We start from the raw sequence: 9658 nt of genomic DNA on the forward strand, positions 1-9658 counted from the left end.
GTCACAATTTAGAGAAGGTTTGCGGTTGATATTTGCTTTTATAAAAAAAGGATGATAAATGTATCACATTACAATGTTTTGTCTATACAGATAGCCTTCTTAGGATAATTTCTTTAGGTAGTAAAATATCTGATTTGATGATAAAACACTTCTTTCTTCTTGATATCATGTGTCCTTCTGAATTGATAGCGTCTGAGTTAATCGACTGGGTGGATGGGAAAATAAAAGCCCAGATGATCAGAAAACAGTACAGAGTTTCCCTAAAAAACTAAAAATAAAGCTACCTGTGATCCCACAATCCTACTCCTGGGCATATATCCAAAAAGAAGAAAACTCTAGTTGGAAAGGATACTGTACATGTACCTCAGTGTTTCATAGTAGCACTGTTTACCATAGTCAAGACACAGAAGCAGCCCAAGTGTTCGTCAACAGCTAAATGGATAAAGAAGATGTGGTACATATGTACAGTGGAATATCACTCATCCATAAACAAGAATGAAATTTTGCCATTTGCCACAACATCGATGGACCTAGAGATTATCACACTAAGTGGAATAAGTCAGACAGAGAAAGAAATATATCACGTACATGTGGAATCTAAAAAAATAGCACCAAGTTATTTTAAAAATAGACTCAAACACATAGATGCCAAACTTATGGTTACTAAAGGGGAAGCAGGGTAGGGATAAATTAGGAGTGTGGGATTAACATACACTCACTGCTGCTGCTGCTGCTACTGCTAAGTGGCTTCAGTCGTGTCCGATCTGTGCAACCCCAGAGATGGCAGCCCACCAGGCTCCCCCGTCCCTGGGATTCTCCAGGCAAGAACACTGGAGTGGGTTGCCATTTCCTTCTCCAGTGCATGAAAGTGAAAAGGGAAAGTGAAGTCACTCAGTCGAGTCCGACTCTAGCGACTCCATGGACTGCAGCCCACCAGGCTCCTCCATCCATGGGATTTTCCAGGCAAGAGTACTGGAGTGGGGTGCCATTGCCTTCTCCGATATACACACTACTGTTCATGAAATAGATAAGCAAGGTTTTATAGCACAGAAAAATGTATTTAGTATCTTTTAATAACCTGTAATGGAAAATAATTTGAAAAAGCATATAGTAGTAGTATTAGTCACTCAGGCTTGTCTGACTCTCTGCAACCCTATGGACTGTAGGCCTCCAGGCTCCTCTGTCCATGGGATTCTCCAGGCAAGAATACTGGAGTGGGTTGCCATTTCCTACTCTAGGGGAATCTTCCTGACCCAGGGATCGTATCCAGGTCTTCTGCATTTTTTGCAAGCAGACGCTTTGCCATCTGAGCCACCAGGGAAGCCTGAAAAAGAATATAAATAGAGATGTATCAGAATCAGTTTGCGATATACCTGAAATGAACACAACATTATAAATCAATAGTTCAATACAAAATGAATAAATAAGTAAAGATAAATGTCCAACATGGGCTTCCCTCATAACTCAGTTGGTAAAGAATCTGCCTGCAATGCAGGAGACCCAGGTTCAATTCCTGGGTTGGGAAGGTCTCCTGCAGAAGGAAGTGGCACCCCACCCCAGTATTCTTGCCTGGAAAATCCCATGAACAGAGGAGCTTGGTGGGGCTGTAGTCCATGGGGTCGCAAGAGTCGGAATCGACTTAGCAACTAAACCACCACCGCCGCCAAATGTCCAACATGAAGTTACAGACATGAAACAGCAACCAGATCACACAGTCTTATGTGAAATGCTTGAAAAACAAAACTTAACACTAAAAAGGTTTTAAGAGGATGGTGACAAGCTAAATTTGTTTTTAGTTATTTGTACTGATGGCAGACAAAATAAGAAAGGCTGGTACCCAGGACAGAGAAAAGCGGAATATTGTGAGATGTATTTAAGAGATGAAGTAAACAGCACTCAGCGACTTGATGACTGTTATGAAAAAACATCAAATCTGTTCCCCACACTGATAGTTGGCTTGTCTAGACAGAGGCTGGAACTACCCAGCTGAGAGACGGAAGGCAGAGAGGCTAGTTTGAATAGCTTATAGATGTGTTGAATCTGAGGATTGTCTTTCATGGCCAGGAAGTGTTAGCCAGCAGTCAGAACACATGTAAGCTTAGGGAAGTGGGCTGATTAGAAATCAGTAACTTGTGAGAGAAAATTCCAAGCTATGCGAACAACTGGAATTATTCCGAGAGATTGTGGGAATAGAAGGGCATGAGTCAGGAGTGGGACCACTGAAAATACCACTGTCCATTTATTGCATGACTATGTGATGTTTGAGCTTTAACTGTGTTGGCTCATTTAATCTCATATCACAGATCTGCCTTCCCATCTTTCTTACTGGAACCTACTACAACTAGTTCATAAAAAGTACTTATATTTACATGGACATCAAGCATTTATATTTGGTAGGGTAACTTATGATCAGATTTTCTCATAATTTTTTAAGCTCTACAATATTATGCCCATCTTCTAAGGTTGAAATTTGATACTGTAATAAATAAATTTGCCTGATTATTGAAGCACATGTATAAATATAATCGAAATTCACCTTTGAAAACAAGTCTAGCAGGTCATGTTTGTTCTCTAAAAATAGTTATTCTGCAAGTGAGTAACTAGTTTTTAAGTCAACTACACTGTGAGATGATGGAGCTTTCCAGGTGGTGCTAGTGGTAAAGAACCTGCCTACCAATGCAGGAGACACATGAGACACAGATTTGATCCCTAGGCCTGGAAGATCCCATGGAGGACGGCATGGCAACCCACTCAATTATTGTCTGGAGAATCCCATGGACGGGGGAGCCCGGTGGGATATGGTCTCAGAGTTGGACACGACTGAATTGACTTACGCACTCTATGAGATGATACAAGTCACAGGGTCTCCTGGGGCTCTGAAATTATGCGAGTCATCCTGCTTGCTTGCTCTGAAAGAGCTATTTTCTCTGAGTCAGAAATTCATCTATACAGACCTGACTATTTTACCATAATATTGGACCTCTAGAATAGGAAATATTCCATTTTTATTCTACTTACATATATTTGTTTCTAGAGCTCATTGTTCAACATTTAATAAAGAACTGTTCGTTGTGCGGATAAGAATTTGTGTTTCCTCTCAAATATATCACTTAATGAACTTAATTAAGAATGTGCTGGAGGTCTGCTTCTTAGGGGGACATTTACAAACTACCCTGGGCTTTAACAAATTAAGAATGTGTTCCTTGAAGTCAGATTATTACAGAAACATCAAATTAAATTTTGGATGTGTTTTATTGTTTAAGCATTCAGGGTGAGTTTCATGATGCTTAACTTCTGAGTTTGTTTAATTATGAACTGCTAATGCATTTATAATTATCATGACTCTTAACTTAGCAATTGTATATATACTGATTTCTTAAAATTCATCACCTCCAGATTGTAGTAGATGTTTCTGTAAATAAGTACCCCGGCTCCCTGAATCAACTTTGCTGCTGTTTACGTCTCTTCTGCTCTCTATATAATTAGACTATTATTGGTTAGGTTCTACAATCATTATTTCACTTAATCACCATGCAATACCATTGATGGGATTAAGTGTCATTATCTGCATTTTATAGACGGAAAATAAAAAGGGAGGCTAGTGAGGTTAGAGGACTTTCCCAAGTTCAAACACGAGAAGTGGTAGAATCAGAATTTGAACTCATGTCTTTCTGACTCCAGGGCTCACACTTCATCACTGCATGATGAAAGCCTCTTTAAGCAGAGCATCTGTCTGATGACCCTTGTCTGTGCCCCCCCACAGCCCACGATACTGCATCCTCAGTCAGTGCTGAATACTGTCTGATTGGATCAATGAAGGAATAAGAAAATGTTTACAAGATGAAGTCATGTGGGAATACATAGTATAGAAATTCTCAAAACAAACACCCCTGCGGTAGATATAGAACGAGTACCATCCCAATTTTGCAAGTGAGGAAACCAAACCTCAAAAGCCAACACAACTAAGAACAACTAATATCTGGTAGGTTTGAGCCACACCAGGTCTTTTGTCCCCAGAATTAGTTCTGTCTGCACTGCATCCCACAGAAATTGAATGTTGTGGTGTTCACTGAGAGGGTGACACAAAAAGATCAATGGAATAGAATAGAAAACTCAGAGAGAAAGCCACACAAATACAACCAACTAAACTTTGACAAGGACGTAAAAGGAGTTCAATGGAAGAAGATTGTCTTTTCAACAAAGGGAAATAGATATTCATAGGCAAAGAAGAAAGAAAAGATGAACTTCAAACTATGCCTCACACTTTGCACAAAATTAACTGAAAATTGATTATAAATTTAAAAGTAAAACTATAAAAATTTTAGAAGATAATACAGGAAAAAATCTCCAGAACCTAGATCTTTGTGAAGAGATATTTTTAGACATAACACCAAAAACAAGATCCCTGAAACAAAAGTTTGGTAAATTGAACTTGAAAAATGTTTGTTCTACAAAACATCCTGCTACAACATGAAAAGATAAACTAGATGTTGGGGGAAAATATTTGAAAACCACATAGTTGACAAAGGACTTATGTCTAGAACCCTCAAACATCAGGAGCAAAGCCACAATCCAGTTGGAAACTAGGCAAAAGACATCTCATCAAAGATGGTATAGAGACAGCATATAGGCATATAAAAAGATGCTCAGCATCACTAGCCCTTAGGGAAAGAAAGCTGAGACCACAGTGAACCATCACTTCACAGTTGTAGGAAGAGTTAAATGAAAAGTGGTGACAATACCAAATGCTGGACAATACCAAATGCAGAGAAATTGGACTTTTCATAGATTGCTGATGACAATGTAAAGTGGAAAACAACTTCGTCTTCTTAAAAAACTAAAATTATACTCACCCAAGAATCTAGCCATTGCACTCCTGGTTATTTATCCCAGAGAAATGGAAAGTTATGTGCACACAAAACCTGTACATAATCGTTTATAGCAGATTTATTACTACTGACCCCAAATTGAAAACAACCAAAGTGTCCCTCAGTCAATGGATAGTTGAACAAACCATGGAATATATATGTTGTTGTTGTTCAGTTGCTAAGTCATAACTGTCTCTTTGTGACACCATGGCCTGTAGCACACCAGACTTCCCTGTCCACCATCTCTCAGAGTTTGCTCAAACTTATGTCCAATGAGTCGGTGATCCCATCCAACCATCTCATTCTCTGTCATCCCCTTCTCCTGCCCTCAATCATTCCCAGCATCAGGGTCTTTTCCAATGAGTCAGCTCTTTGCATCAGGTGGCCAAAGTATTAGAGCTTCAGCTTCAGCACCAGTCCTTCCAATGAATATTCAGGGATCTCAGGGATTTCCTTTAGGATTGACTGGTTTGATCTCCTTGCAGTCTAAGGGACTCTCAAGAGTCTTCTCCAGCTTGGATTCAGATAAATTTCTGCAAATTGTTATTAATTTCTGCAGGAAATTTCCTTTCTTTCCAAAGGAATAGAATATTATTTTAATTTTCTCAAGTATGTGAGAGTAATGTACAAAATCACTCCTCCTGGAAAAGTGTTTTCTAACTCTTGGTTTACTTGATTAGGCATCTGGAGGTAGCCTGTCCTGATCTGGGGAGTTCATCTGAGCCCCAAGGCCCCAGACCTGCCTCCACGAGCTCTCTGTCAGCAGTGAGCAGGGCAACATCCGTACTTCTCTGGCCGAGGGAAATGGAGTCCAGGAAGTAGCTCAGAGCCAAAATCAGTTAGCTGTGAATGACAATTTATTTTCATCTCTGATAAATTGCTTACTCCCCAATTAACCTCTTCATCCAGAAAATGCTTTTCTCCCAACCAAGCTCACAGCTTCCTGACAGCAATAAAAACGTTAGAGCCCATCAGCTCCACTGGCTGACACTCAGTGTCGGTGTTAGTTGAAGTTTATATTTTAAAAGGCTCATGGGGGAGAAAGTCATTCAAAAAGCATTTATCCCTTCAAATATGTTCAAGCCCAAGAGTTCGCTGTATTCTAATTACTCTGGCAAGTGCTTTAGTAATTAAAACTTTTAAAAACTTACAAACAGAACATAACCAGGGAAAGAGGATGGACAATAGCTTCTGCCCGAGAGACAAAGTTAAAAAAAAAAAAATTATGTTTAAAGTAAGGTATTTTAAAATACTGTGTGCATGCTAAGTCGCTTCAGTCATGTCCAACTCTTTGCATCCCTATGGACTGTAGCCTGCCAGGCTCCTCTGTCCATGAGATTCTCCAGTTAAGACTACTGGAGCGGGTAGCCATCCCCTCCTCCAGGGGATCTCCCAAGCCAGGGATTGAACCCATGTCTCATTTGTGTCTCCTGCACTGTCAGGCAGGTTCTTTACCACTAGGGTCACCTGGAAAGCCCAAAATACTGTATACTTCAAAGGAACAGTAGCCTTGATGAAGCAAGCTTCCCCCCCACCACCCAAAAATCTTAGAAAAAGCCTTCATAAAATCACAAATCCTTCTCTGAGAGATATCAATATCCATGGCAACAATAACATGTGACAATAAAATTAGCTTCAGAAACAGAAAAAATAGAGGATATTCACGTACAGGGAAAAGAGGTGATGATTCAAGACATGGTGATCTCTATATATATTTTAAAAATTATCCCCTGCCAGAAAGGATTTGAGATAACCTAAAAGGATGCATAAAATCTGAGCAGATAGTATAAATCAAAACAGGAGACCAATAGAAAAAGAAAAATAATGTTGTGGGTATAAAATAGAGATGGGATACATCTCCTCACAGCACAGTGTCAGAAGCCAGGGAAAAGCACACAGGGGATACACCCGGCAAGTAGGTCTTCTTTCCTTGAAGCCTCACTTCCTTTCTGCTTCTGCTTCAGCCTTAGACCACATCTCTCCTTTCTCTTCTGGGTGACTCCCTGAGGGCAACCAAGGAGGACAAGTGAGAAGATGGGGATTTAGAGGCAAAGTACCAAAAGATATTGACAGAAGTGGGGTACTTTACTATTCACCACTCACTGTGCCAGTTGTTGGTGTGATGGGAGCAGAATACAAAGACTATAAAAGGATGTGGGGAACTCCATGGTGGTCCAGTGGTTAACATTCCGTGTTTCCTGTGCAGGGGGCGCAAGTTCAATCCCTGGTCTGGGAAGTTTTGCGTGTCGTAAGATGAGGCCAAAAGATGAAAATAATAAATAAATAGTACAAAATGAGATAAAACTCGCAAACTTTAAATAAATGGGTGTGAGTGGGAATGTTAGTCACACCATCACTTTGCTGCTGATTCCTATCTCATTAAAATGATAAAATTTCTAAAACTTTAAGGATCCACTGGGGATTTTTGCATGCTTACTCGCTCAGTTGTGTCCAACTCTTATGACACAATGGACTGCAGCCCACCAGGCTCTTCTGTCCATAGGATTTCCCAAGCAAGGGAAATTTCTTCTCCAAGGAATCTTCCCGACCCAGGGATCAAACCTGAGTCTCTTGCAGCTCCAGCATTGGCAGACAGATTCTTTACCTGCTGAGCCATCAAGGAAGCCCACTAGGGGTTTTTTAATGCTGCTAAAATTTTCTTCTACAACCCTGGTTAGAAAATTAAGTATTCAGTCTAAGCATTAAAACTTTCTCATTACCATGTGAAAGTTCTTTAGCAAGAGATCTGGCCTAGATCTGGAAACAGAATGCACGTGTTAATTTCCTCAAGCCCCTGGCCATGTCACATGATTAGCATCTGAAGGACAGGTGATGAAAATGTTTTTAAAGTTTCTTACTCTTTTTGGTACATATTTCAAAAGTGTGGGGGACCATCTTGGCTGTTTGAAAAAGCAGCAACCACCCCCCCAAAAAAATCCCCCTGTTGCCATGGTGGTCATGAATGATGAAGCCATTCTGCCAGAAACCTCATTCACTTGAAAATTGAAGTCCTTGAGAAGCCAAGGACCCTGTAACATCAGAGGGGGATAAAAAGGAAGTTGCAAAGTCTAAGACACAGCAAGGCACCCAAACAGGAAGGGAGTGCCTCAATTCACTTTACTGCAAGTTCTAGGAAGAATGGATGGCAGACACACTCACAGGAATCCAGTGTTAGAGATCAGGTATCTTCCAGAGCTGTAAAGAATATCAGCTAATTAAAAAAGAAGAAGAAGAAGAAGAAAATTTACCTGTACACACTTCTGTTACAGTGATGAAAAGACAAAGACATGTTTCCAAGACAATGATGATTTTCCACAGAACTGACTTTCTGAGAGTCGAAGAATTGACGCTTTTGAACTGTGATGCTGGAGAAGACTTTTGAGAGTCACTTGGACAGCAAGGAGATCAAACCAGACAATCCTAAAGGAAGTCAGTCTTGAATATTCATTGGAAGGACTGATGATGAAACTGAAGCTCCAATACTTTGGCCACCTAGTCAGATGCAAAGAACTGGCTCATTAGAAAAGACTCGGATGCTGGGAAAGATTGAAGGCAGGAGGAGAAGGGGATAACAGAGGATGACATGGTTGGATGGCATCACCAACTCGATGGACGTGAGTTTGAGCAAGTTCTGGAAGTTAGTGATGGACAGGGAAACCTAGTGTGCTGCAGTCCATGGGGTCACAAAAAGTCATACACGACTGAGCAACTGAATTGAGCTGAACTGAAGATGGTGGAGGTAGGGGAAGTAGCAGAGTGAAAGCCAGCACCCTCACCTTGAACTTGACCTCAGAACTGTACGAAAGTTCTAGATTATCTACGAAATTGGAGGAGTGGGGAATTTGAATATCTCATTTCATATAGCTCAAAGACTTCATAAAAATGAGTAAACAAAATAATAAAAAAACCTGCTCTAGAAAATCTGGAAACTCTTACATCACAAGCCACTGCTTTGTATCAGGGTATTGGGAACACTGATCTCCAGGCCAAGGTTTTCCTGAGGGTGGTCTTCAGAACACCTGTTGCAGAATCAACTGATGCTGCAGAATCAGCTGATGTGCAGAATCCCGGGAGGCACCCAACTCTCAGATTTCACAATTTCCTGGGTGATATAGGACTGTGCATTTTAAATCAGTTTCCTCCTTCTTGGGTGTGCTCTGCTATAGAACCAGTGGTCTACATTGCAGGACAGGCTTGAATGAGCTCCAAATGACAGTCGAGAATTTCCAGTGGTCCTGGTTCCCCTCGCTGCTTTCTGTCACCCGTTTGCAGAGGAATAATCTAGGGTGTCCCCCCAGGGTAACTTGTCTTGGCAGTCTTTGTTCAAGTGGACAAAATGCTTTCTGCCCTGGAAGTTTCATCTTCAAGCTCATCCAAGAAGATTTGAACAGTCTTCTAAACTTTCCTAGTTTTCCCTCTTTCTCCCAGATTAACAAAGGCAGCCAATTGAAGATAAACAGCAAACTGAAAGTCCAGAGATGCTACATCACAGGAAAAAATGACTTCAAGTGGAAAAGTAAAAGTGTTAGTTACTCAGTCATGCCAAGTCTTTGTGACTACCTGGACTGTTGCCCGCCAGGCTCCTCTGTCCATGGGATTCTCCAGGCAAGAATACCGATTGGGTAGCCATTCCCTTCTCCAAGGGATCTTCCCGACCCAGGGATTGAATCCCATCTCCTGCAATGCAGGTGGATTCTCTACTGTCTGATCCACCAGGAAAGCCCAGAAATGCTATATCACAGGATCAAATGATTCCAAAATTAACTCTAAATACATGGTAATAGAGATCT

Source organism: Odocoileus virginianus, chromosome 15 (genome assembly GCF_023699985.2).
Source record: "Odocoileus virginianus isolate 20LAN1187 ecotype Illinois chromosome 15, Ovbor_1.2, whole genome shotgun sequence".
In the NCBI taxonomy this organism is placed as follows: Eukaryota; Metazoa; Chordata; class Mammalia; order Artiodactyla; family Cervidae; genus Odocoileus; species Odocoileus virginianus.